General features: G+C 49.2%; 11 non-coding genes across 11 annotated transcripts; all 11 read right to left on the bottom strand.

The window, feature by feature from the left end:
- Positions 1 to 5,195: 5,195 nt before the first annotated feature.
- Positions 5,196 to 5,268, bottom strand: Trnar-ucg (transfer RNA arginine (anticodon UCG)). The gene has a single exon. It is a non-coding gene; the product is annotated as a tRNA-Arg (tRNA).
- A 519-nt stretch (positions 5,269 to 5,787) lies between these two features.
- Positions 5,788 to 5,859, bottom strand: Trnat-agu (transfer RNA threonine (anticodon AGU)). The gene has a single exon. It is a non-coding gene; the product is annotated as a tRNA-Thr (tRNA).
- Positions 5,860 to 6,195: 336 nt separating this feature from the next.
- Positions 6,196 to 6,268, bottom strand: Trnan-auu (transfer RNA asparagine (anticodon AUU)). Its single transcript has one exon. It is a non-coding gene; the product is annotated as a tRNA-Asn (tRNA).
- An 11,786-nt stretch (positions 6,269 to 18,054) lies between these two features.
- Positions 18,055 to 18,127, bottom strand: Trnak-cuu (transfer RNA lysine (anticodon CUU)). The gene has a single exon. It is a non-coding gene; the product is annotated as a tRNA-Lys (tRNA).
- A 1,442-nt stretch (positions 18,128 to 19,569) lies between these two features.
- Trnak-cuu (transfer RNA lysine (anticodon CUU)) lies at positions 19,570 to 19,642 on the bottom strand. Its single transcript has one exon. It is a non-coding gene; the product is annotated as a tRNA-Lys (tRNA).
- Positions 19,643 to 20,093: 451 nt separating this feature from the next.
- Positions 20,094 to 20,166, bottom strand: Trnar-ucg (transfer RNA arginine (anticodon UCG)). The gene has a single exon. It is a non-coding gene; the product is annotated as a tRNA-Arg (tRNA).
- Positions 20,167 to 20,682: 516 nt separating this feature from the next.
- On the bottom strand, positions 20,683 to 20,754 carry Trnat-agu (transfer RNA threonine (anticodon AGU)). Its single transcript has one exon. It is a non-coding gene; the product is annotated as a tRNA-Thr (tRNA).
- Positions 20,755 to 22,657: 1,903 nt separating this feature from the next.
- On the bottom strand, positions 22,658 to 22,730 carry Trnar-ucg (transfer RNA arginine (anticodon UCG)). The gene has a single exon. It is a non-coding gene; the product is annotated as a tRNA-Arg (tRNA).
- A 1,206-nt stretch (positions 22,731 to 23,936) lies between these two features.
- On the bottom strand, positions 23,937 to 24,009 carry Trnar-ucg (transfer RNA arginine (anticodon UCG)). Its single transcript has one exon. It is a non-coding gene; the product is annotated as a tRNA-Arg (tRNA).
- A 903-nt stretch (positions 24,010 to 24,912) lies between these two features.
- Positions 24,913 to 24,985, bottom strand: Trnak-cuu (transfer RNA lysine (anticodon CUU)). Its single transcript has one exon. It is a non-coding gene; the product is annotated as a tRNA-Lys (tRNA).
- A 1,960-nt stretch (positions 24,986 to 26,945) lies between these two features.
- On the bottom strand, positions 26,946 to 27,018 carry Trnar-ucg (transfer RNA arginine (anticodon UCG)). The gene has a single exon. It is a non-coding gene; the product is annotated as a tRNA-Arg (tRNA).
- Positions 27,019 to 27,188: the final 170 nt, after the last annotated feature.

Below are 27,188 nucleotides of genomic sequence, written 5' to 3' on the forward strand. Positions count from 1 at the left end.
AAAAGGTAGGCGGGGCAGAGATCCAGGAGGGATGGGCATAACAGAGGATAGGGCGGATGAGAGATTTATAGGTGTGGAGGACGGTGGAGGGGTCCAGACCCCATGTGCGGCCAGAAAGGAGCTTCAGGAGGTGGAGTCGGGAGCGTGCCTTGGCTTGGATGGTCCGGAGATGAGGGGTCCAGGAGAGGCGACGGTCAAGGGTGACGCCAAGGTACTTGAGGGTGGGTGTGAGGTTAATAGGACGGCCATAAATGGTAAGATAGAAATCAAGGAGACGGAAGGAAGGGGTGGTTTTGCCTACGATGATTGCCTGGGTCTTGGAAGGATTGACCTTGAGCAACCACTGGTTACACCAAGAGGTGAACCGGTCAAGATGGGATTGGAGAAGGTGTTGGGAGCGTTGCAGGGTGGGGGCAAGGGCAAGGAAGGCGGTGTCATCGGCGTACTGGAGAAGGTGAAGCGGGGGGTGCAGGTGGAGGCATGTCCGCCGTATAAAGAAGGTAAAGAAGAGGGGAAAGGACGGAACCTTGGGGCACACCGGCAGAGGGGTAGAAGGTGTAGGAATCAGTGTTGTGGATAGTGACATAGGAAGGGCGGTGGGAAATGAAGGAGGCGATCAGACGGACGTAGTTAATAGGAAGAGCAAAGGTTTGGAGCTTGAAGAGGAGACCAGAATGCCACACTCGGTCATAGGCGCGTTCAATGTCAAGGGAGAGGAATATGGCGGAGCGACGGGAGTTGAGTTGTTCGGAGAGGAGGTGAGTGAGGTGAAGGAGAAGGTCATCGGCAGAGAAGGATGGTCGAAAGCCACATTGGGTGGAGGGAAGGAAGCGGTGCCGATGGAGATGCTGGTGGATGCGGCGGGTTAGAACGGATTCCAGGACCTTGCTGAAGGCCGAGGTAAGGCTTATAGGACGGTAGGAGGAGACAGCGGAAGGTGGTTTATCGGGTTTGAGGAACATCAGGATCCGGGAGGTTTTCCACAGGTCGGGGTAGAAGCCGGTGGACAAGACCACATTGTACAGCCTGGCCAGGGTGGAGAGGAAGTGGGCGGGAGCTTCACGGAGGTGACGGTAAGTAACACGGTCGTGACCAGGAGCAGTGTTGCGTTTGGTGCGGAGTATATCGATGATGTCTTGAGTAGTTATAGGGTTATTGAGTTCAGTGTGTGTAATGTTGTCCAAGTACTGGAAGCCAGGAGCTAGTGGAGGGATAGAGGTGTCAGTTCGATCGCGGACATCGGGGAAGAGGGAATAATCGAACTGGGGATCGTCAGGGATGGTAAAGACATCGGTGAGGTAGGAGGCAAAATGGTTGGCCTTACTAAGGTATTAAGCATTAAGACGGGTGCATGTCTGTCGCCAGTCCCGACGTTTCTTAGCCGCGAGCAAGTTCCGGATGTGTCTCTGGAGTTGCCGGTGGCGTTGTAGTGTGTCCCGGTCACGCGTGTGGAGGAAGGCACGGTAGAGACGACGGGATTCTCGAAGGAGGAGGACGGCCTGTGGGGGTAAAGTGGGACAGTGCGGGTGGATGGCGACGGTAGGGATGTGGGCCTCCACGGCCTCAGACAAGGTCTGCTGGAGAAAGGATGCGGCATGGGTTATGTCATGTGGGCGGTGGTAGATGAGGGGGTGGCTATCGACTCGGGTAGTAAGGGTATCCCGGTATGCCAGTCGGCACGGGAGTAATCATGGACATACTTGGGGGGAGGGTCAAGGCGAGGATCGGGACGGGGGCGACGACCGTCTGATATGGTAAGAAGGACAGGGAGATGGTCACTGCCAATAGGGTCGAGGACGTCCACCGCTATGCGGCCAAGGAGGTTGGGGGAGGCTAGGACGACATCGGGTGTGGTATTGGATTCAGGGCGGGTGTGTTGGGGAAGAGGAAGGACATCTCCTTGGATGGTAGCGAGGAACCGATGCCACCGCCGTAACTGGGTGGCGGAGCGACTATGGATATTGAGATCTGCGGCAATCACGTACGAGGAGAAGGTACGGTCGATGTGGGAAAGGAAGTCAAAAGGAATAGGGGCAGAGGGGCGGACATAGATGGTGGCGCAGGTAACGGTGAGGCCGGGGAAGAATAGACTAAGGATCAGGTGTTCCGTGGGGTTGGGAAGGAGGGGTTGGAGCCGAACAGGGATCTGGCGATGGTGGCCAATGGCAACTCCGCCACGCGCTATCGGGAGGGGGTTGTCAGAGCGGTGAAGGAGGTAGGGCGAGGTATGGACAGTATGGTGGGGCTGGAGAAATGTTTCGTTTAGGAGGAAGGCATCCACGCGGTGGGTGGTGAGGGTATGCATAAGGAGATTCTTGTTGACAGGAAGGGAACGGATGTTGTTAAACAGGATACGTTGCTGTCGCGCCATAGTGGGAATTTAGACGAGGGTGTCGAGACGGGAGAAGGTAAAATGGGCCTGGTTATGGGAGTAGGTGGCGTAAGTGTTGAGCTGGAAGACGGAACGGGCGGCAATGGATATCTGCTGGAGGGTGTGGGGGCGCTGAAAGGGGTGGATGTTCTGAAGGACAACGGTTACAAAGCGGATGATGTCCTCAGCTGTGGGGGGGGGGGGGGACGGAGGGAATTGCCGGGAGGGGTGGGGGCATCCAAGGGGCGGACAGGGACAATGACTTCAGGAGCGGAGGGAGGGGGTCAGGCCTTGCACTTTTGGGAGTAGGTTGGGTGTTGGAGGTTACAGGTGTTACAGGAGGGGGGGGACTGAAGGTTGGGGCACTGCCGGAGGAAGTGTGCTTCTTTGCAGTGCGGGCAGACGGGGGCATCGCGGCATTCAGATGTAGGATGTGCATTATAGCGCAAGCACCTCTGGCAGCGGATGGACTGTGGAGGGGAGCGGGAGGGGTCGACCTTATAACGGCGGTTGAAAAGGAGGGCACCCTCCTTGAGGAGGAGGTCTATGGAGGGAGCATGCTCGGAGAACACCCGCATGAGGCGGGTGGGGCCGGCTGGATTGTGAATCCGGCAGACAGCTCGAACCTCTAGATAGGGATGGGCCTTCAGCTCCGCCAACACCTCCTCCTCCGTGATCATCGGGCTAAGCCGAGTGATCACGGCAGTGAGGGTCGGTGGGCGACGGGGCGGCTGGGGTTGTCGGGATGAGGAGGGGGGGGAGCAGGGGCAAGGGAGGCATGGGGACCAAACCGGGTGAGGGGAATGCGGGAGAGGATGTCGGAGTGGAGGGTGGGGCTGGGGGATGTGATCAGGACGGAGTCCCGACGGGGGGTGAGAAGGGAGATCGGGGCTCCGGGGAAGTGCTGGCGGAGGAGAAGGGTAAGATTGCGGGCCTCCAGGAGAGAGGGATCAGGGTGAGAAAGGAGGTACCTGTAAGAGGGGGAGGTAGAGGAGGGAGTAGATAGGGAAGGTGAGGTGGTATCCATGGCATCCTGGGGGTTGGAGGGGGGAGAGTCTGCGACTTCTTGGGAGCAGAAGAGGGTGGGGTGCCGCTGGGACGTTTCACAGCGGGAGAGGGACGGGAAGAGGTGTGGGGGATGGGGACGACCGGGAGATGGCGAGAGATGGCAGGTCCCACCGGCGGTGCAGGCACTGGTGGTGGTGCTGGTGCTGGCGCTGGTGCTGGAGCTGGCGCCACAGAAGATGAAGTGGCAGTGGTTGGCACTGGCGATGGCGAGGGCGATGGTGATGGTGATGGTGATGACGATGATGATGGTGTGGCGTGGGTGGTGGCCCAACGGGCAACAACCCTGGCGGGGGTGGCATGAGTCACATGTGGGAGGGGAGGGAATGGGTCACGTGAGGCATGGGGGGTAGGAACAGGGGAGGGAGCAACAAAAGGAGTGGGGGTGGGAAGAGTGAGGAGGGGGGGAATATATGGGGGAGGCGGTGATTGCGCACACCACGTGATGGTGGTGGCAGCAAGTGAGGGGGACGTGTACACGATTGCAGTGGTAGTGGCGGTAGTTGTGGGGGTTGTCATGGTGAGAGGATAAGTGGGAGAGGGGAAAAGAGGAAAAATAACAGGGGACAGTCAAAGGACAAGGACAAGAGACTGACGAAGAGGAAGGGTAAGACGTAAGCAGAGACGACAGAACGAAAGACGGGCAGGGAGCGGCGGCGGCGGCGGCGGCGGCGGCGGCGGCGGCGGCGGCGGCGGCGGTCGGCAACAGCAGCAGCGGCAGGAACCGGATACGGTGGCGGCAACCGGCGGCGGCGTCGGCGGGAGACCGGCGGCGGCGGCAGCGGCGGCTGGGACCAACGGCGGCAAAGGCTCGGGACAACGGCAGCTGCAGCGATCACTGAAACTCCTAGCACTTCGATATGAACGACAATAATATCGAAGGGCGCAACCCTCTCGAGTTACGCCGAAGATGATGCCGTACCGCTTTGGCAAATGCTTTATCTGCGCCATTCGCCTTAATCACATCTGAGAGTAATTCTTAATAATACTCCTGTCGCTAATTGTTCGTCATCACAGATACTGTTTGCTATACGTCCACGATGCGCAACTGATTTCCAAAATTCGTCTTCCTCCTGTGAGGATGGAACTCACGACCCCTGGTTTACTAGACCAATGCTCTACCACTCAGCTAAACAGGCGCCGCCTAGCGGCACTTTTGCGTACTTCGTCCGTACGGTCGTCTGAATCATCAGACTTCAGCTGACAACACTTCACATTTTCGACTAATATTTGCAGCTATGGCGACCCATTTCTGCTTGGCTACACATCTGACACGTAGCCGTGTTCTCTCCAACTAAAACCACTTGCACTTCAGAACATGACTTTCACACATGTCTACAAAATCACCTTCACTTCAAATACAGTTTTTTTGCGACTGATGGAGACGTAGGCAAATTTTAAAGTTGCTATTTCCATTACATCACGTTAATCAGAAAATCGGTAATTTACATCTGCAGCGCAAAAAAATTCCGTTCCGCCCAGCGTAGGGCTCGAACCCACGACCCTGTGAATAAGAGTCTCATGCTCTACCGAACTTTTTTTTTTTTTTTTTTTTTTTTGGATGTGCAAGCGAAAGTCAAAACTCGCAGTGACGGCACCCTGCCGACCATTTCGCTAGTTAACACCGGTCTTCTTGTGTGTGTTTCAAGCTCAAGAGGAACTCCAAGCAAATAATAGTCAACAGCAACATTCAGACGGTTTCGTACTGCTCAATTGCTACATTAAAACGGTGTGATTCTTTTTCAGAACTGGAAAAACACGACCGTGACAGGATTCGAACCTGCAATCTTCGGATCCGAAGTCCGACGCCTTATCCATTAGGCCACACGGTCACTGACGACCAAGTATAACTTATATACGACTCATTTCGAAACGCTCACACCCCCTGAGGAATTGTGTTTTCGTTCCACACAGCCGCTGCCCCTTACTCTTTCCCACCCATTCGTTACATTCAACCTCTTACGAGACCGACCAAACATAGACAGGAAAACAAGACCACACACTTTGCGCATTCGGAATCGATGGCAGGGTGTCCCTCGCCGCATTTGCTACGATGGGCATTTGCTACTTCTGCAGAAGCGGCGGCGGCGACGATGACGATGACGACGACGACGACGACGACGTCGACCGCGACAGGCTCTGAGATTTGTGAGAAATACATCTATAAAATGTAATTCAGACTGCCTCGTCCCATATTATGCCGTACAGCTTTGGCTAATGCTTTATCTGCGCCATTCGCCTTAATCACATCTGAGAGTAATTCTTGATAACACGCCTGTTGCTAATTGTTAGTCATCACAGATACTGTTTGCTATACGTCCACGATGCGCAACTGATTTCCAAAATTCGTCTTCCTCCTGTGAGAATGGAACTCACGACCTCTGGTTTACTAGACCAATGCTCTACCACTGAGCTAAACAGGCGCCGCCTAGCGGCACTTTTGCGTACTTCGTCCGTACGGTCGTCTGAATCATCAGACTTCAGCTGACAACACTTCATATTTTCGACTAATATTTGCAGCTATGGCGACCCATTACTGCTTGGCTACACATCTGACACGTAGCCGTGTTCTCTCCAACCAAAACCACTTGCACTTCAGAACATGACTTTCACACATGTCTCCAAAATCACCTTCACTTCGAATACAGTTTTCTTGCGACTGATGGAGACGTAGGCAAATTTTAAAGTTGCTATTTCCATTACATCACGTTAATCAGAACATCGGTAATTTACATCTGCAGCGGAAAAAAATTCCGTTCCGCCCAGCGTAGGGCTCGAACCCACGACCCTGTGAATAATAGTCTCATGCTCTACCGACTGAGCTAGCCGTGCTGCCTCGTTGGATACCTCCTGGGCAGCAGATCACACAGTACTCGTTTGGGTTGGTTGGTCCCATACAGAATCTCTCCATGCTGCCTAATGTTTTCCTAACGTCACACTCGTCACGTACTTCACTTTTATATCATATTCACTTCTGAGAGGTAAAGGAATTGCATGAAAATCTGCAGAGCTAGCGGCGTCAAAATTAACACACGTACTTGATGTGACTCAAAAGCCGAACGAGTTACTTTCCGACGTTGTTTTAGATGTGCAAGTGCCAGTCAAAAATCGCGGTGAGGGCACTCTGCCGACCATTTCGCTAGTTAACACCGGTCATGAGTGTGTGTTTCAGGTTCAAGACCATCTCCAAGTGCAAAATGGTCAACAGCAACATTCAGACGGTTTCGTACTGCTCAATTGCTACATTAAAACGGTATGTTTCTTTTTCAGAACTGGAAAAACACGACCGTGACAGGATTCGAACCTGCAATTTTCGGATCCGAAGTCTGACGCCTCATCCATTAGGCCACACGGTCACTGACGACCAAGTATAACTTATATACGTCTCATTTCGAAACGCTCACACCCCCTGAGGAATTGTGTTTTCGTTCCACACAGCCGCTGCCCCTTACTCTTTCCCACCCATTCGTTACATTCAACCTCTTACGAGACCGACCAAACATAGACAGGAAAACAAGACCACACACTTTGCGCATTCGGAATCGATGGCAGGGTGTCCCTCGCCGCATTTGCTACTTCTGCAGAAGCGGCGCCGACGACGACGACGACGACCGCGAGAGGCTCTGAGATTTGTGAGAAATACATCTATTAAATGTAATTCAGACTGCCTCATCCCACCTTATGCCGTACCGCTTTGGCTCTTTCCACCTTCCCGTGGTGCCAGACGTTAATCTTGGCGTTTTGCCTTGCAACAAAAGGGAGAGCTGCGACCCAACCCGATGCGAAAGCGAAAGGTGCATGGCACAGGGGGAGCTGTGTCGAGGGACGAACATCTGTCCCTTCTGTTCGCAGGGCCCAGACCAGCAGGAGCTCTGCATGTCGGCGACTTCGTTTGTCGGCGTGGGATCGCGGCGCGAGTCGGCAAGGGTGCCTCGCCGCGCCCTGGGTAACCGGGGCGTGTTCTGCCAAACCCAGGAGGTGGTGACATCGCCTGGGCTAGGTTAACTGGGTCCAGACCGCCGAACGTCTGGGGGACCGGCCCGCCACCTGAGTAGGAGTGGGTCCTTGGCCGAAAGGTGGAAACTCGGGCTAGTAGGCGGCGAAGGACGAGAGGTGCATCCGCCTCTCCGGAGTGCGGGGTGCAGTTGCCGAGGAGCGTCGCGTGAAATCGCCGATGATGAAGCCATCGATGGGGACCAGTGCGCTGGCGACGGCGCGCTGAACCCAGCAGTTCGAGAAGGCCCTTGACCTTGGGGCGAGGTCGGTGGGCGAGCTGCAAGAAGTCCCCCCCCATGCCAGAGGAGCCGGTCCGGGGTAAGAGACGGGCTCCCAACTTTTTTCACTCGTCTACATCATCATGGCTGAACAAGAGACGAGTGACTCGAGTGTGCATTCGAGGTGTTCGATGCCTATTGTTCCTGTCCCAGAAGAGGGCCTGGGGCAAAACGAGGAGAATGTAACTGACTGGCACAACAGAATAAATCAATTATTGGACTCTAGTATAAAGAACGGCAAAATAAGCAATACTGCTGTCCTGTCCATCAAAAAGGAGCTCGCCGCCTGGGCGATCGCTAGCGCGAAGCTCGAGGGGCGGCTAGAAGAACTAGAAAAAGAAAACGAGCGTTTACGTAAACAGCCGACAAAAACATGGGCTGGTGTAGCTGCGCAAGCGGCTCCAAAAACACAAACGCAAACCACAAAAGAGACAATCGCCAAGGTGTCGAAAAGGCCGGACACGGCGGTCTTCTTGAGACCCCTGTCCGGACATGATACTAAGAAAGTACAAGAAATATTCACCACAACGGTGAACCCTGCAAAAGAAAAAATTAAAATAAACAAAGTTAAGTCAACCAAAAATGTGGTTATTGTAAATGTTGCTACAGAAGAAGACAGGGACAAAGTACTTAATCACACGAAGCTTAATAAGGTAGTGAAATGCGAACCGCCTAAAAAGCGGAATCCGCTGGTGATATTATATGATGTACCTGTGGCAATAGAGGAAAATGAGATATATGAAACCATAAAAGAACAGAACTTCGAGGAAATGAATATGGAAGCCTTCAAAAATGAGTTTAAGTTGCGCTTCAGAACGGGACCCCGCGATCGTGATGTTGTCCATCACGTCGCGGAAGTCTCGGGGAGTATGTGGCGCAAACTGACCGCTATGGGCAGAATTTATATGGGGTTTCACGCAATTAATGTGAGGGACTACCTGGTGGTTCCCAGATGTCATAACTGCGGTGATCTGGACCATGTCCACAAGCATTGCGAGAGGAAGCCGGCCTGCTCCAGGTGTGGGGCAGAAAACCATACAAGGAAAACCTGTTGTAAAACAGGGATATGTATCCCTTGTGTGAGGAGAGGAAAGAAAAGTTGCAATGCTACTGGAAGGAACTGCCCTACATACAGGATGCTCGAGCAACGGCTTATAGCAAGAATAGACTATGGCTGAGTCTGTTCCTGCATCCAGGAAGCCCAAAAGGAAGTCGCCCAGTAAGAGGTTAAGGGATGCGTTGAGAGCAAGCAGATTTAGAGAACTTCTGCGGAAGTTCAACAATGCAACTACTGGAAAAGTGCAAATGGTAGACATAGGGATTCAAACAGACCCTAGTGGGCAGAAGGACGCACCCTCTCCTCCAAGCTGGGGAAGAAGGTCGATTACAGATCATGAGCGACCAAAAGGGCATCCTGTGGTAGGGAGTTTGACTTTCCCGACAATCAAAGACAACACAGCTGATGAAGGGAAAATACAAATCAATGATGTGAGCAGTACGAGTACGTTGAAAGATCCACCCTCCTTTGGAGGCATGGGCGTGGATCCAAGGAGGATTTACCCAAATTTGGAACAGGCATTGCAGCTATCGCGCCTGGAGGAGCCGGCTGTCCTCACCACCGCTTTAAGGCATGTGGTGCGTGTTGGCCATGAATATGGTAGAGACGTCACCTTTTCGGTAATGGAGGCTGTAGATAGAATACAGCTCAAGACAATGAATCTCCCCACTGACTTTGGAGCCCTGCGTGACTTGGTGAAAAAAGTATTCGAAAGGCGAAACGAAAAATTTGATCTGGAAGAACTATATCACCAGTCTGTAATTACAAATGGAAGGCTTGCACACGACTGGAATAAGACCTGGCCAGAATCGCATATTAGAACATACTTTTCCACTGAGCCTTATAAACGTAGGGCAGATTAACTGTCATAACAGCAGACTAGTCACGCAGGAACTCCGGAAGGTGGTGGAGGAGAGGAGACTTGACATACTCTGTCTACAGGAGCCATACTCTCAAGCTGGACGGATCCCCTTTACAGCTGCCAACTGGCAAATAACTCATAGCACAGGTGAGCCAAAAGCTGCAATCATAATTATTAACAAGGCACTGAGAGTTACAGTGCTTACACAGCTTTCTGATGACCACTGCAATGTCGTGGAGTTGCAATCACCCATCGGGGTACTGTACATCATTAATATGTACTTCCAGTACGGAAGGGAGATTGACGAGTTCTTAGATAAACTAACTCAGATAACCACGGCACTGCAGGGGCGGAGAATAATAGTCACAGCAGACATAAATGCAAAGTCCCCCCTGTGGTTCAGCGGCACAAGAGATGAACGTGGAGAAAAGGCTGAAGAGACCATCATGGCCCTACAGCTCATGGTCGCTAACAAGCAAGGGCACCCCCCTACCTATGCAGGTGGCGGCGGAGAAGGTACCAATATTGATATTACCTTGGTAACGCCCAACGCCGCAACCAAGGTAATTGATTGGAAAGTATGGGAACACACGACAACAAGTGACCACAATCTGATTACCTTTTCACTGGGAGACAAGGAGTGCCGCTGGGACATGGGGTGGGAGCTGCAATTCAATTACAATAAGGCCGACTGGGATCGCCTGGCGAGAGAGTGTGACATTCCGACATGGCCGGAAGGTGACGTAAACGTGGAGCTATACGCCGAAGAACTGGTGAGTGCAGTCAACAGAGCGGTGAAAGCAGCCGTACCAACCAGGAGGAGAGCCGTCGCGGCCTCCCCAACACCATGGTCGACAGAACTAGAACAGATGCGCCAGTCTGTAAGGAGGGCTAGGAGGTACTACCAGCGGTGTGCCGTCTGGAGGGAAAAACAACGATGGCTACAGATTTACAGAGAGGCGAAGGATCATTTTCAACAGGAGCTCAGGGCAGTCCGACTTGCAAGCTGGGAAAAATTTGTTTTAAATCAACTCGCCACAGACCCATGGGGTACCCCTTACAAACTAGTACGGGAGAAAATAAGATCGCCCATGGTGCTGTCCACCGTCAGGAGCGGGGACCGGATGACAGAGACTTGGCAGGAAACTGCCGAGGTCCTTCTCCGGGTCCTGCTGCCTGATGATGTGGAAGAAGAGGATACAGAAGTACAAAGGCTGATCAGGGAGGAAGACCGACAAGATTATGAAAACAACAGTATGGTCTATCCCTTCTCAGAAGAGGAGGTCGAAGCCCAGATAAAAGCCCTCAAAAAGGGGAAGGCTCCTGGACCAGACGGTATCACAGCGGAAGTGGTGCAGTTCCTGGCTCCCCAGCTGGTGGCACCTCTCACCAAGTTGTACAATGAGTGCTTGAGACTCAGAAAATTCCCTAACACCTGGAAGAAGGCAAATGTTGTAATACTTAAGAAAGGCCCAGATAAGGACCCAAAAGAAGCCAAATCATACAGGCCTATCTGCCTACTAGACATACTGGGGAAACTTTTTGAGAGGTTGCTGGCAGACAGACTGGCTGCACATCGTGTGTTGTGTGGGATGTGCGACAGGCAATTCGGTTTCCGGTCGGGGAGATCAGCGTCTGACGCTATCGCCCTTGCCGCGGAGGTCTGTGGCTCAGCCCCGCACAAATACATTGTTGGCATCATGGTGGATATCAGCGGCGCCTTCGACAATTTGTGGTGGCCCTCGCTCTTCTCTCGCTTGCGAGAGAAGGAGTGTCCAGGGCCGCTATATGGTTGTTTTAGGAGCTACTGTGAGGGAAGGGAGGTCTGGCTATCGTCCCCTAGCGGGAGGGTTAGAAAGCAGATTACAAAGGGGTGTCCACAGGGCTCTGTCCTTGGGCCACTCTTTTGGGACATAACAATGGAATCACTCTTAGAAGATCTGCAGAATAGCGAGGATGTGCTAGAGGGCATAGCCTACGCAGACGACCTCCTTCTGTTGGTTGGCGGCCGCAGCCGCGAAGAACTGGAACCGAAAATTGAGAGAGCAATTTCTATCTTGACCACATGGTGTCACAGAACAAAAATGACTATATCACCCAGTAAGTCTACATATCTGTTGCTCAAGGGACAACTAGTTAGGAACCCGACGGTGAGAATAGACGGCTCGCCAGTGCTTCGGCGACGTGAGGCCCGGTACTTGGGCGTAATCGTCGATGAGAGATGGAACTATACATCGCATGTTGACACAATAACACAGAGATCCCTAGAAACACTGAATAAACTCATTGGCATAGGACACAAGCGGTTTCACTTACCACCAGACCTAATCAAACTATATCATAACAGCATACTGACCTCCATTGTGGGATACGCGTCAGGAGTCTGGGCTCACAGGCTCACGAGGGTCATGCCTGCCATGGCCGTGAGGAGAGTGCAGCGGAATATGTTCCTGCGCTCTGTAGGAGCATATAGAACAACACCAGGGGGGGGCGCTATTAGTACTCATGGGGCTGTGTCCTCTGGACATTAAAATAAGAGAACAGGCGGCATGGTACTGGGCCAAGAAAGGCAACAGGGATAAAATGATAGAAATAATGGGGATCTACACGGGCTCTAAATCGGAAATTAGAAATAGGGGGGAAGAACTTTGGCAAGAGCAATGGGATGCGGACGACACAGGTCGGAGAACGCATGAACTGCTGCCAAATATTAAGGAGCGCTTACAGCTCAGATATTTCAAGCCATCAAGAGGACTTCTGCACTTCCTCACTGGACATGGACCCTATCCAGCATACTTATGCAGATTCGGGAAACGGGCTACACCAGCGCGCGACTGTGGGGCCCCACAGGGCACCCCAGACCATGTGGTGTATGAGTGCCATCTCTTCGACGAAGTAGCATCACAACTCAGACTCCAACTACCAAATCAAGACACGTACCACTTACTCAGGCGCGAGGATCACTTTCAAACTTTAAATAATCTTGCGAATGAGATCTCGGGCAAAATATTAAAGGACTTTCTTAGGAACAACCAAAATTAACCCGAAATTGACAAACACCTGACCAGACCTAAGTGCACCCGTCCCTTTCCGCCGGACGTGGAATTGGCCAGCCGTTTCACGGCTGGGATCCGCCACGCTCCTGGACCAGGAGGAGGGTGCACATTTCTACCGGATTTGACCAACACACCGAAATTGACAGTAGCGTAGGAATAGGTTAAGAAGTAGGATAAGTTAGGATAATACCTTAGTATAAACTGCAGCGGTTCAAACGTCTTGGGCCAGCCCGGTGCCAGGGGCATGCCCACTGGACTCAGCCCAGTGGGCCCGGCCACAAACAGTAGGTTTATACTCACGCTGGCACGTGTGTAACGTTGCAGTTAGATTAAGTAGGTTAATATTAGAAGTAGAAATGCCCATAGCGAAAATAAAAACTAACACTAAAAAGTAGGTAATAATATTAAGCAATGAATGCTGTAGTAACTGTATTATTGTATGTAAGCAAAGACCCACTAATGCTTCAGGTGCTGGGTTATTCTGTATCATAATATAACATTGGTTAAAAATAAAGATTTTTTTTAAAAAAAAAAAAAATGCTTTATCTGCGCCATTCGCCTTAATCACATCTGAGAGTGATTCTTGATAATACGCCTGTCGCTAATTGTTCGTCATCACAGATACTGTTTGCTATACCTCCACGATGCGCAACTGATTTCCAAAATTCGTCTTCCTCTTGTGAGGATGGAACTCAGGACACCTGGTTTACTAGACCAATGCTGTACCACTGAGCTAAACAGGCGGCGCCTAGCGGCACTTTTGCGTGCTTCGTCCGTACGGTCGTCCGAATCATCAGACTTCAGCTGACAACACTTCATATTTTCGACTAATATTTGCAGCTATGGCGACCCATTACTGCTTGGCTACACATCTGACATGTAGCCGTGTTCTCTCCAACCAAAACCACTTGCAGTTCAGAACATGACTTTCACACATGTCTACAAAATCACCTTCACTTCAAATACAGTTTTCTTGCGACTGATGGAGACGTAGGCATATTTTAAAGTTGCTATTTCCATTATATCGAGTTAATCAGAAAATCGGTAATTTACATCTGCAGCGGAAAAAGATTCCGTTCCGCCCAGCGTAGGGCTCGATCCCAGGACCCTGTGAATAAGAGTCTCATGCTCTACCGACTGAGCTAGCCGTGCTGCCTCGTTGGATACCTGCTGGGCAGCAGATCACACAGTACTCGTTTGGGTTGGTTGGTCCCATACAGAATCTCTCCATGCTGCCTAATGTTTTCCTAACGTCACACTCGTCACGTACTTCACTTTTATATCATATTCACTTCTGAGAGGTAAAGGAATTGCATGAAAATCTGCAGAGCTAGCGGCGTCAAAATTAACACACACACTTGATGTGACTCAAAAGCCGAACGAGTTACTTTCCGACGTTGTTTTAGATGTGCAAGTGCCAGTCAAAACTCGCGGTGAGGGCACTCTGCCGACCATTTCGCTAATTAACACCGGTCATGAGTGTGTGTTTCAGGTTCAAGACCATCTCCAAGTACAAAATGGTCAACAGCAACATTCAGACGGTTTCGTACTGCTCAATTGCTACATTAAAACTGTATGTCCCTTTTTCAGAACTGGAAAAACACGACCGTGACAGGATTCGAACCTGCAATCTTCGGACCCGAAATCCGACGCCGTATCCATTAGGCCACACAGTCACTGACGACCAAGTATAACATATATACGACTCATTTCGAAACGCTCACACCCCCTGAGGAATTTTGTTTTCGTTCCACACAGCCGCTGCCCCTTACTCTTTCCCACCCATTCGTTACATTCAACCTCTTACGACACCGACCAAACATAGACAGGAAAACAAGACCACACACTTTGCGCATTCGGAATCGATGGCAGGGTGTCCCTCGCCGCATTTGCTACAATGGCCATTTGCTACTTCTGCAGAAGCGGCGGCGGCGGCGACGAGGACGACGACGAGGCTCTGAGATTTGTGAGAAATACATCTATAAAATGTAATTCAGACTGCCTCGTCCCATCTTATGCCATACCGCTTTGGCAAATGCTTTATCTGCGCCATTCGCCTTAATGACATCTGAGAGTGATTCTTAATAATACGCCTGTCGCTAATTGTTCATCATCACAGATACTGTTTGCTATACCTCCACGATGCGCAACTGATTTCCAAAATTCGTCTTCCTCTTGTGAGGATGGAACTCACGACCCCTGGTTTACTAGACCAATGCTCTAACACTGAGCTAAACAGGCGACGCCTAGCGGCACTTTTGCGTACTACGTCCGTACGGTCGTCTGAATCATCAGACTTCAGCTGACAACACTCCATATTTTCGACTAATATTTGCAGCTATGGCGACCCATTACTGCTTGGCTACACATCTGACACGTAGCCATGTTCTCTCCAACCAAAACCACTTGCACTTCAGAACATGACTTTCACACATGTCTACAAAATCACCTTCACTTCAAATACAGTTTTCTTGCGACTGATGGAGACGTAGGCAAATTTTAAAGTTGCTATTTCCATCACATCACGTTAATCAGAAAATCGGTAATTTACATCTGCAGCGGAAAAAATTCCGTTCCGCCCAGCGTAGGGCTCGAACCCACGACCCTGTGAATAAGAGTCTCATGCTCTACCGACCTTTTTTTTTTTTTTTTTTTTTTGGATGTGCAAGTGAAAGTCAAAACTCGCATTGACGGCACCCTGCCGACCATTTCGCTAGTTAACACCGGTCTTGTTGTGTGTGTTTCAAGCTCAAGAGGAACTCCAAGCAAATAATGGTCAACAGCAACATTCAGACGGTTTCGTACTGCTCAATTGCTACATTAAAACGGTATGTTTCTTTTTCAGAACTGGAAAAACACGACCGTGACAGGATTCGAACCTGCAATCTTCGGATCCGAAATCTGACGCCTCATCCATTAGGCCACACGGTCACTGACGACTAAGTATAACTTATATACCACTCATTTCGAAACGCTCACACCCCCTGAGGAATTGTGTTTTCGTTCCACACAGCCGCTGCCCCTTACTCTTTCCCACCCATTCGTTACATTCAACCTCTTACAAGGCCGATCAAACATAGACAGGAAAACAAGACCACACACTTTGCGCATTCGGAATCGATGGCAGGGTGTCCCTCGCCGCATTTGCTACGATGGCCATTTGCTACTTCTGCAGAAGCGGCGGCGCCGACGACGACGACGACGACGACGACGACGACGACGACGACGACCGCGAGAGGCTCTGAGATTTGTGAGAAATACATCTTTAAAATGTAATTCAGACTGCCTCGTCCCACCTTATGCCGTACCGCTTTGGCAAATGCTTTATCTGCGCCATTCATTTAATCACATCTGAGAGTAATTCTTGATAATACGCCTGTCGCTAATTGTTTGTCATCACAGATACTGTTTGCTATACGTGCACGATGCGCAACTGATTTCCAAAATTCGTCTTCCTCCTGTGAGGATGGAACTCACGACCCCTGGTTTACTAGACCAATGCTCTACCACTGAGCTAAACAGGCGCCGCCTAGCGGCACTTTTGCGTACTTCGTCCGTACGGTCGTCTGAATCATCAGACTTCAGCTGACAACACTTCATATTTTCGACTAATATTTGCAGCTATGGCGACCCATTACTGCTTGGCTACACATCTGACACGTAGCCGTGTTCTCTCCAACCAAAACCACTTGCACTTCAGAACATGACTTTCACACATGTCTCCAAAATCACCTTCACTTCGAATACAGTTTTCTTGCGACTGATGGAAACGTAGGCAAATTTTAAAGGTGCTACTTCCATTACATCACGTTAATCAGAACATCGGTAATTTACATCTGCAGCGGAAAAAAATTCCGTTCCACCCAGCGTAGGGCTCGAACCCAGGACCCCGTGAATAAGAGTCTCATGCTCTACCGACTGAGCTAGCCGTGCTGCCTCGTTGCATATCTCCTTTGCAGCAGACCACACAGTACTCGTTTGGGTTGCGTGGTCCCCTACAGAATCTCTCCATGCTTCCTAATGTTTTCCTAAAGTCACACTCGTCACGTACTTCACTTTTATATCATATTCACTTCTGAGAGGTAAAGGAATTGCATGAAAATCTGCAGAGCTAGCGGCGTCAAAATTAACACACATACTTGATGTGACTGAAAAGCCGAACGAGTTACTTTCCGAGGTTGTTTTAGATGTGCAAGTGCCAGTCACACCTCACTGTGAGGCCACTTCCGACCATTTCGCTAGTTAACACCGGTCTTGTTGTGTGTGTTTCAAGCTCAAGACCATCTCCAAGCACAAAGTGCTCAACAGCAACATTCAGACGGTTTCGTACTGCTCAATTGCTACATTAAAACGATATGTTTCTTTTTCAGAACTGGAAAAACATGACCGTGTCACTATTCGAACCTGCAACCTTCGGATCCGAAGTCCGACGCCTTATCCATTAGGCCACACAGTCACTGACGACCAAGTATAACTTATATATGACTCATTTTGGAACGCTCACTCCCACCTGAGGAATTGTGCTTTCTTTCCACACAGCCGCTGCACCTTACACTTTCCCACCCATTCGTTACATTCAACCTCTTACGAGACCGACCAAACATAGACAGGAAAACAAGACCACACACTTTGCGCATTCGGAATCGATGGCAGGGTGTCCCTCGCCGCATTTGCTACGATGGGCATTTGCTACTTCTGCAGAAGCGGCGACGACGACGACGACGACGACGACGACGATCGCGAGAGGCTCTGAGATTTGTGAGAAATACATCTATAAAATGTAATTCAGACTGCCTCGTCCCACCTTATGCCGTACCGCTTTGGCAAATGCTTTATCTGCGCCATTCGCCTTAATCACATCTGAGAGTAATTCTTGATAATACGCCTGTCGCTAATTGTTCGTCATCTCAGATACTGTTTGCTATACGTCCACGATGCGCAACTGATTTCCAAAATTCGTCTTCCTCCTGTGAGGATGGAACTCACGACCCCTGGTTTACTAGACCAATGCTCTACCACTGAGCTAAACAGGCGCCGCCTAGCGGCACTTTTGCGTACTTCGTCCGTACGGTCGTCTGAATCATCAGACTTCAGCTGACAACACTTTATATTTTCGACTAATATTTGCAGCTATGGCGACCCATTACTGCTTGGCTACACATATGACACGTAGCCGTGTTCTCTCCAACCAAAACCACTTGCACTTCAGAACATGACTTTCACACATGTCTCCAAAATCACCTTCACTTCGAATACAGTTTTCTTGCGACTGATGGAAACGTAGGCAAATTTTAAAGTTGCTATTTCCATTACATCACGTTAATCAGAACATCGGTAATTTACATCTGCAGCGGAAAAAAATTCCGTTCCGCCCAGCGTAGGGCTCGAACCCACGACCCTGTGAATAAGAGTCTCATGCTCTACCGACTGAGCTAGCCGTGCTGCCTCTTTGGATACCTCCTGGGCAGCAGATCACACAGTACTCGTTTGGGTTGGTTGGTCCCATACAGAATCTCTCCATGCTGCCTAATGTTCTCCTAACGTCACACTCGTCACGTACTTCACTTTTATATCATATTCACTTCTGAGAGGTAAAGGAATTGCATGAAAATCTGCAGAGCTAGCGGCGTCAAAATTAACACACATACTTGATGTGACTCAAAAGCCGAACGAGTTACTTTCCGAATTTGTTTTAGATGTGCAAGTGCCAGTCAAAAATCGCGGTGAGGGCACTCTGCCGACCATTTCGCTAGTTAACACCGGTCATGTGTGTGTGTTTCAGGTTCAAGACCATCTCCAAGTACAAAATGGTCAACAGCAACATTCAGACGGTTTCGTACTGCTCAATTGCTACATTAAAACGGTATGTTTCTTTTTCAGAACTGGAAAAACACGACCGTGACAGGATTCAATCCTGCAATTTTCGGATCCGAAGTCTGACGCCTCATCCATTAGGCCACACGGTCACTGACGACCAAGTATAACTTATATACGACTCATTTCGAAACGCTCACACCCCCTGAGGAATTGTGTTTTCGTTCCACACAGCCGCTGCCCCTTACTCTTTCCCACCCATTCCTTACATTCAACCTCTTACGAGACCGACCAAACATAGACAGGAAAACAAGACCACACACTTTGCGCATTCGGAATCGATGGCAGGGTGTCCCTCGCCGCATTTGCTACGATGGGCATTTGCTACTTCTGCAGAAGCGGCGGCAACGACGACGACGACGACGACGACGACGACGATCGCGAGAGGCTCAGAGATTTGTGAGAAATACATCTATAAAATGTAATTCAGACTGCCTCGTCCCACCTTATGCCGTACCGCTTTGGCAAATGCTTTATCTGCGCCATTCGCCTTAATCACATCTGAGAGTAATTCTTGATAATACGCCTGTCGCTAATTGTTCGTCATCTCAGATACTGTTTGCTATACGTCCACGATGCGCAACTGATTTCCAAAATTCGTCTTCCTCCTGTGAGGATGGAACTCACGACCCCTGGATTACTAGACCAATGCTCTACCACTGAGCTAAACAGGCGCCGCCTAGCGGCACTTTTGCGTACTTCGTCCGTACGGTCGTCTGAATCATCAGACTTCAGCTGACAACACTTTATATTTTCGACTAATATTTGCAGCTATGGCGACCCATTACTGCTTGGCTACACATCTGACACGTAGCCGTGTTCTCTCCAACCAAAACCACTTGCACTTCAGAACATGACTTTCACACATGTCTCCAAAATCACCTTCACTTCGAATACAGTTTTCTTGCGACTGATGGAAACGTAGGCAAATTTTAAAGTTGCTATTTCCATTACATCACGTTAATCAGAACATCGGTAATTTACATCTGCAGCGGAAAAAAATTCCATTCCGCCCAGCGTAGGGCTCGAACCCACGACCCTGTGAATAAGAGTCTCATGCTCTACCGACTGAGCTAGCCGTGCTGCCTCGTTGGATACCTCCTGGGCAGCAGATCACACAGTACTCGTTTGGGTTGGTTGGTCCCATACAGAATCTCTCCATGCTGCCTAATGTTCTCCTAACGTCACACTCGTCACGTACTTCACTTTTATATCATATTCACTTCTGAGAGGTAAAGGAATTGCATGAAAATCTGCAGAGCTAGCGGCGTCAAAATTAACACACATACTTGATGTGACTCAAAAGCCGAACGAGTTACTTTCCGAATTTGTTTTAGATGTGCAAGTGCCAGTCAAAAATCGCGGTGAGGGCACTCTGCCGACCATTTCGCTAGTTAACACCGGTCATGTGTGTGTGTTTCAGGTTCAAGACCATCTCCAAGTACAAAATGGTCAACAGCAACATTCAGACGGTTTCGTACTGCTCAATTGCTACATTAAAACGGTATGTTTCTTTTTCAGAACTGGAAAAACACGACCGTGACAGGATTCGAACCTGCAATTTTCAGATCCGAAGTCTGACGCCTCATCCATTAGGCCACACGGTCACTGACGACCAAGTATAACTTATATACGACTCATTTCGAAACGCTCACACCCCCTGAGGAATTGTGTTTTCGTTCCACACAGCCGCTGCCCCTTACTCTTTCCCACCCATTCCTTACATTCAACCTCTTACGAGACCGACCAAACATAGACAGGAAAACAAGACCACACACTTTGCGCATTCGGAATCGATGGCAGGGTGTCCCTCGCCGCATTTGCTACGATGGGCATTTGCTACTTCTGCAGAAGCGGCGGCAACGACGACGACGACGACGACGACGACGACGACGACGATCGCGAGAGGCTCTGAGATTTGTGAGAAATACATCTATAAAATGTAATTCAGACTGCCTCGTCCCACCTTATGCCGTACCGCTTTGGCAAATGCTTTATCTGCGCCATTCGCCTTAATCACATCTGAGAGTGATTTTTAATAATACGCCTGTCGCTAATTGTTCGTCATCACAGATACTGTTTGCTATACCTCCACGATGCGCAACTGATTTCCAAAATTCGTCTTCCTTTTGTGAGGATGGAACTCACGACCCCTGGTTTACTAGACCAATGCTCTACCACTGAGCTAAACAGGCGACGCCTAGCGGCACTTTTGCGTACTTCGTCCGTACGGTCGTCTGAATCATCAGACATCAGCTGACAACACTTCATATTTTCGACTAATATTTGCAGCTATGGCGACCCATTACTGCTTGGCTACACATCTGACACGTAGCCATGTTCTCTCCAACCAAAACCACTTGCACTTCAGAACATGACTTTCACACATGTCTACAAAATCACCTTCACTTCAAATACAGTTTTCTTGCGACTGATGGAGACGTTGGCAAATTTTAAAGTTGCTACTTCCATTACATCACGTTAATCAGAAAATCGGTAATTTACATCTGCAGTGGAAAAAAAACCCGTTCCGCCCAGCGTAGGGCTCGAACCCAGGACCCTGTGAATAAGAGTCTCATGCTCTACGGACCTTTTTTTTTTTTTTTTTTTTTTTTTTTGGATGTGCAAGTGAAAGTCAAAACTCGCAGTGACGGCACCCTGCCGACCATTTCGCTAGTTAACACCGGTCTTGTTGTGTGTGTTTCAAGCTCAAGAGGAACTCCAAGCAAATAATGGTCAACAGCAACATTCAGACGGTTTCGTACTGCTCAATTGCTACATTAAAACGGTATGTTTCTTTTTCAGAACTGGAAAAACACGACCGTGACAGGATTCGAAACTGCAATCTTCGGATCCGAAGTCTGACGCCTCATCCATTAGGCCACACGGCCACTGACGACCAAGTATAACTTATATACGACTAATTTCGAAACGCTCACACCCCCTGAGGAATTGTGTTTTCGTTCCACACAGCCGCTGCCCCTTACTCTTTCCCACCCATTCGTTACATTCAACCTCTTACGAGACCGACCAAACATAGACAGGAAAACAAGACCACACACTTTGCGCATTCGGAATCGATGGCAGGGTGTCCCTCGCCGCATTTGCTACGATGGCCATTTGCTACTTCTGCAGAAGCGGCGGCGGCGGCGGCGACGACGACGACGACGACGACGACGACGACGACGAGAGGCTCTGAGATTTGTGAGAAATACATCTATAAAATGTAATTCAGACTGCCTCGTCCCACCTTATGCCCTACCGCTTTGGCAAATGCTTTATCTGCGCAATTCGCCTTAATCACATCTGAGAGTAATTCTTGATAATACGCCTGTCGCTAATTGTTCGTCATCACAGATACTGTTTGCTATACGTCCACGATGCGCAACTGATTTCCAAAATTCGTCTTCCTCTTGTGAGGATGGAACTCAGGACCCCTGGTTTACTAGACCAATGCTCTACCACTGAGCTAAACAGGCGCCGCCTAGCGGCACTTTTGCTTACTTCGTCCGTAAGGTCGTCCGAATCATCAGACTTCAGCTGACAACACTTCATATTTTCGACTAATATTTGCAGCTATGGCGACCCATTACTGCTTGGCTACACATCTGACACGTAGCCATGTTCTCTCCAACCAAAACCACTTGCACTTCAGAACATGACTTTCACACATGTCTACAAAATCACCTTCACTTCAAATACAGTTTTCTTGCGACTGATGGAGACGTAGGCAAATTTTAAAGTTGCTATTTCCATTACATCAGGTTAATCAGAAAATCGGTAATTTACATCTGCAGCGGAAAAAAATTCCGTTCCGCCCAGCGTAGGGCTCGAACCCACGACCCTGTGAATAAGAGTCTCATGCTCTACCGACCTTTTTTTTTTTTTTTTTTTTTTTGGATGTGCAAGTGAAAGTCAAAACTCGCAGTGACGGCACCCTGCCGACCATTTCGCTAGTTAACACCGGTCTTGTTGTGTGTGTTTCAAGCACAAGAGGAACTCCATGCAAATAATGGTCAACAGCAACATTCAGACGGTTTCGTACTGCTCAATTGCTACATTAAAACGGTGTGTTTCTTTTTCAGAACTGGAAAAACACGACCGTGACAGGATTCGAACCTGCAATCTTCGGATCCGAAGTCCGACGCCTTATCCATTAGGCCACACGGTCACTGAAGACCAAGTATAACTTATATACGAGTCATTTCGAAACGCTCACACCCCCTGAGGAATTGTGTTTTCGTTCCACACAGCCGCTGCCCCTTACTCCTCCCACCCATTCGTTACATTCAACCTCTTACGAGACCGACCAAACATAGACAGGAAAACAAGACCACACACATTGCGCATTCGGAATCGATGGCAGGGTGTCCCTCGCCGCATTTGCTAAGATGGCCATTTGCTACTTCTGCAGAAGCGGCGGCGGCGGCGGCGACGACGACGACGACGACGACGACGACGACGACGACGACGACTGGCTCTGAGATTTGTGAGAAATACATCTATTAAATGTAATTCAGACTGCCTCGTCCCACCTTATGCTGTACCGCTTTGGCAAATGCTTTATCTGCGCCATTCGCCTTAATGACATCTGAGAGTGATTCTTGATAATACGCCTGTCGCTAATTGTTCGCCATCACAGATACTGTTTGCTATACCTCCACGATGCGCAACTGATTTCCAAAATTCGTCTTCCTCTTGTGAGGATGGAACTCAGGACCCCTGGTTTACTAGACCAATGCTCTACCACTGAGCTAAACAGGCGACGCCTAGCGGCACTTTTGCGTACTACGTCCGTACGGTCGTCTGAATCATCAGACTTCAGCTGACAACACTCCATATTTTCGACTAATATTTGCAGCTATGGCGACCCATTACTGCTTGGCTACACATCTGACACGTAGCCATGTTCTCTCCAACCAAAACCACTTGCACTTCAGAACATGACTTTCACACATGTCTACAAAATCACCTTCACTTCAAATACAGTTTTCTTGCGACTGATGGAGACGTAGGCAAATTTTAAAGTTGCTATTTCCATTACATCACGTTAATCAGAAAATCGGTAATTTACATCTGCAGCGGAAAAAAATTCCGTTCCGCCCAGCGTAGGGCTCGAACCCACGACCCTGTGAATAAGAGTCTCATGCTCTACCGACCTTTTTTTTTTTTTTTTTTGGATGTGCAAGTGAAAGTCAAAACTCGAGTGACGGCACCCTGCCGACCATTTCGCTAGTTAACACCGGTCTTGTTGTGTGTGTTTCAAGCTCAAGAGGAACTCCGTGCAAATAATGGTCAACAGCAACATTCAGACGGTTTCGTACTGCTCAATTGCTACATTAAAATGGTGTGTTTCTTTTTCAGAACTGGAAAAACACGACCGTGACAGGATTCGAACCTGCAATCTTCGGATCCGAAGTCCGACGCCTTATACATTAGGCCACACGGTCACTGAAGACCAAGTATAACTTATATACGAGTCATTTCGAAACGCTCACACCCCCTGAGGAATTGTGTTTTCGTTCCACACAGCCGCTGCCCCTTACTCTTTCCCACCCATTCGTTACATTCAACCTCTTACGAGACCGACCAAACATAGACAGGAAAACAAGACCACACACTTTGCGCATTCGGAATCGATGGCAGGGTGTCCCTCGCCGCATTTGCTACGATGGCCATTTGCTACTTCTGCAGAAGCGGCGGCGACGACGACGACGACGACCGCGAGAGGCTCTGAGATTTGTGAGAAATACATCTATAAAATGTAATTCAGACTGCCTCGTCCCACCTTATGCTGTACCGCTTTGGCAAATGCTTTATCTGCGCCATTCGCCTTAATGACATCTGAGAGTGATTCTTGATAATACGCCTGTCGCTAATTGTTCGCCATCACAGATACTGTTTGCTATACCTCCACGATGCGCAACTGATTTCCAAAATTCGTCTTGCTCTTGTGAGGATGGAACTCAGGACCCCTGGTTTACTAGACCAATGCTCTACCACTGAGCTAAACAGGCGACGCCTAGCGGCACTTTTGCGTACTACGTCCGTACGGTCGTCTGAATCATCAGACTTCAGCTGACAACACTCCATATTTTCGACTAATATTTGCAGCTATGGCGACCCATTACTGCTTGGCTACACATCTGACACGTAGCCATGTTCTCTCCAACCAAAACCACTTGCACTTCAGAACATGACTTTCACACATGTCTACAAAATCACCTTCACTTCAAATACAGTTTTCTTGCGACTGATGGAGACGTAGGCAAATTTTAAAGTTGCTACTTCCATTACATCACGTTAATCAGAAAATCGGTAATTTACATCTGCAGTGGAAAAAAAACCCGTTCCGCCCAGCGTAGGGCTCGAACCCAGGACCCTGTGAATAAGAGTCTCATGCTCTACCGACTGAGCTAGCCGTGCTGCCTCGTTGGATACCTGCTGGGCAACAGATCACACAGTACTCGTTTGGGTTGGTTGGTCCCATACAGAATCTCTCCATGCTGCCTAATGTTTTCCTAACGTCACACTCGTCACGTACTTCACTTTTATATCATATTCACTTCTGAGAGGTAAATTAATTGCATGAAAATCTGCAGAGCTAGCGGCGTCAAAATTAACACACACACTTGATGTGACTCAAAAGCCGAACGAGTTACTTTCCGACGTTGTTTTAGATGTGCAAGTGACAGTCAAAAATCGCGGTGAGGGCACTCTGCCGACCATTTCGCTAGTTAACACCGGTCATGAGTGTGTGTTTCAGGTTCAAGACCATCTCCAAGTACAAAATGGTCAACAGCAACATTCAGACGGTTTCGTACTGCTCAATTGCTACATTAAAACGGTATGTTTCTTTTTCAGAACTGGAAAAGCACGGCCGTGACATGATTCGAACCTGCAATCTTCGGATCCGAAGTCCAACGCCTTATCCATTAGCCCACACGGTCACTGACGACCAAGTATAACTAATATACGACTCATTTCGAAACGCTCACACCCCCAGAGGAATTGTGTTTTCGTTCCACACAGCCGCTGCCCCTTACTCTTTCCCACCCATTCGTTACATTCAACCTCTTACGAGACCGACCAAACATAGACAGGAAAACAAGACCACACACTTTGCGCATTCGGAATCGATGGCAGGGTGTCCCTCGCCGCATTTGCTACGATGGCCATTTGCTACTTCTGCAGAAGCGGCGGCGGCGGTGGCGACGACGACGACGACGACGACGACAGGCTCTGAGATTTGTGAGAAATACATCTATAAAATGTAATTCAGACTGCCTCGTCCCACCTTATGCCCTACCGCTTTGGCAAATGCTTTATCTGCGCAATTCGCCTTAATCACATCTGAGAGTAATTCTTGATAATACGCCTGTCCCTAATTGTTCGTCATCACAGATACTGTTTGCTATACGTCCACGATGCGCAACTGATTTCCAAAATTCGTCTTCCTCTTGTGAGGATGGAACTCAGGACCCCTGGTTTACTAGACCAATGCTCTACCACTGAGCTAAACAGTCGCCGCCTAGCGGCACTTTTGCTTACTTCGTCTGTACGGTCGTCCGAATCATCAGACTTCAGCTGACAACACTTCATATTTTCGACTAATATTTGCAGCTATGGCGACCCATTACTGCCTGGCTACACATCTGACATGTAGCCGTGTTCTCTCCAGCCAAAACCACTTGCGCTTCAGAACATGACTTTCACACATGTCTACAAAATCACCTTCACTTCAAATACAGTTTTCTTGCGACTGATGGAGACGTAGGCATATTTTAAAGTTGCTACTTCCATTACATCACGTTAATCAGAAAATCGGTAATTTACATCTGCAGTGGAAAAAAAATCCGTTCCGCCTAGCGTAGGGCTCGAACCCAGGACCCTGTGTATAAGAGTCTCATGCTCTACCGACTGAGCTAGCCGTGCTGCCTCGTTGGATACCTGCTGGGCAACAGATCACACAGTACTCGTTTGGGTTGGTTGGTCCCATACAGAATCTCTCCATGCTGCCTAATGTTTTCCTAACGTCACACTCGTCACGTACTTCACTTTTATATCATATTCACTTCTGAGAGGTAAAGGAATTGCATGAAAATCTGCAGAGCTAGCGGCGTCAAAATTAACACACACACTTGATGTGACTCAAAAGCCGAACGAGTTACTTTCCGACGTTGTTTTAGATGTGCAAGTGACAGTCAAAAATCGCGGTGAGGGCACTCTGCCGACCATTTCGCTAGTTAACACCGGTCATGAGTGTGTGTTTCAGGTTCAAGACCATCTCCAAGTACGAAATGGTCAACAGCAACATTCAGACGGTTTCGTACTGCTCAATTGCTACATTAAAACGGTATGTTTCTTTTTCAGAACTGGAAAAACACGGCCGTGACAGGATTCGAACCTGCAATCTTCGGATCCGAAGTCCAACGCCTTATCCATTAGGCCACACGGTCACTGACGACCAAGTATAACTTATATACGACTCATTTCGAAACGCTCACACCCCCTGAGGAATTGTGTTTTCGTTCCACACAGCCGCTGCCCCTTACTCTTTCCCACCCATTCCTTACATTCAACCTCTTACGAGACCGACCAAACATAGACAGGAAAACAAGACCACACA

Source organism: Schistocerca gregaria, unplaced genomic scaffold (assembly GCF_023897955.1).
Source record: "Schistocerca gregaria isolate iqSchGreg1 unplaced genomic scaffold, iqSchGreg1.2 ptg000180l, whole genome shotgun sequence".
NCBI classification, from domain to species: domain Eukaryota; kingdom Metazoa; phylum Arthropoda; class Insecta; order Orthoptera; family Acrididae; genus Schistocerca; species Schistocerca gregaria.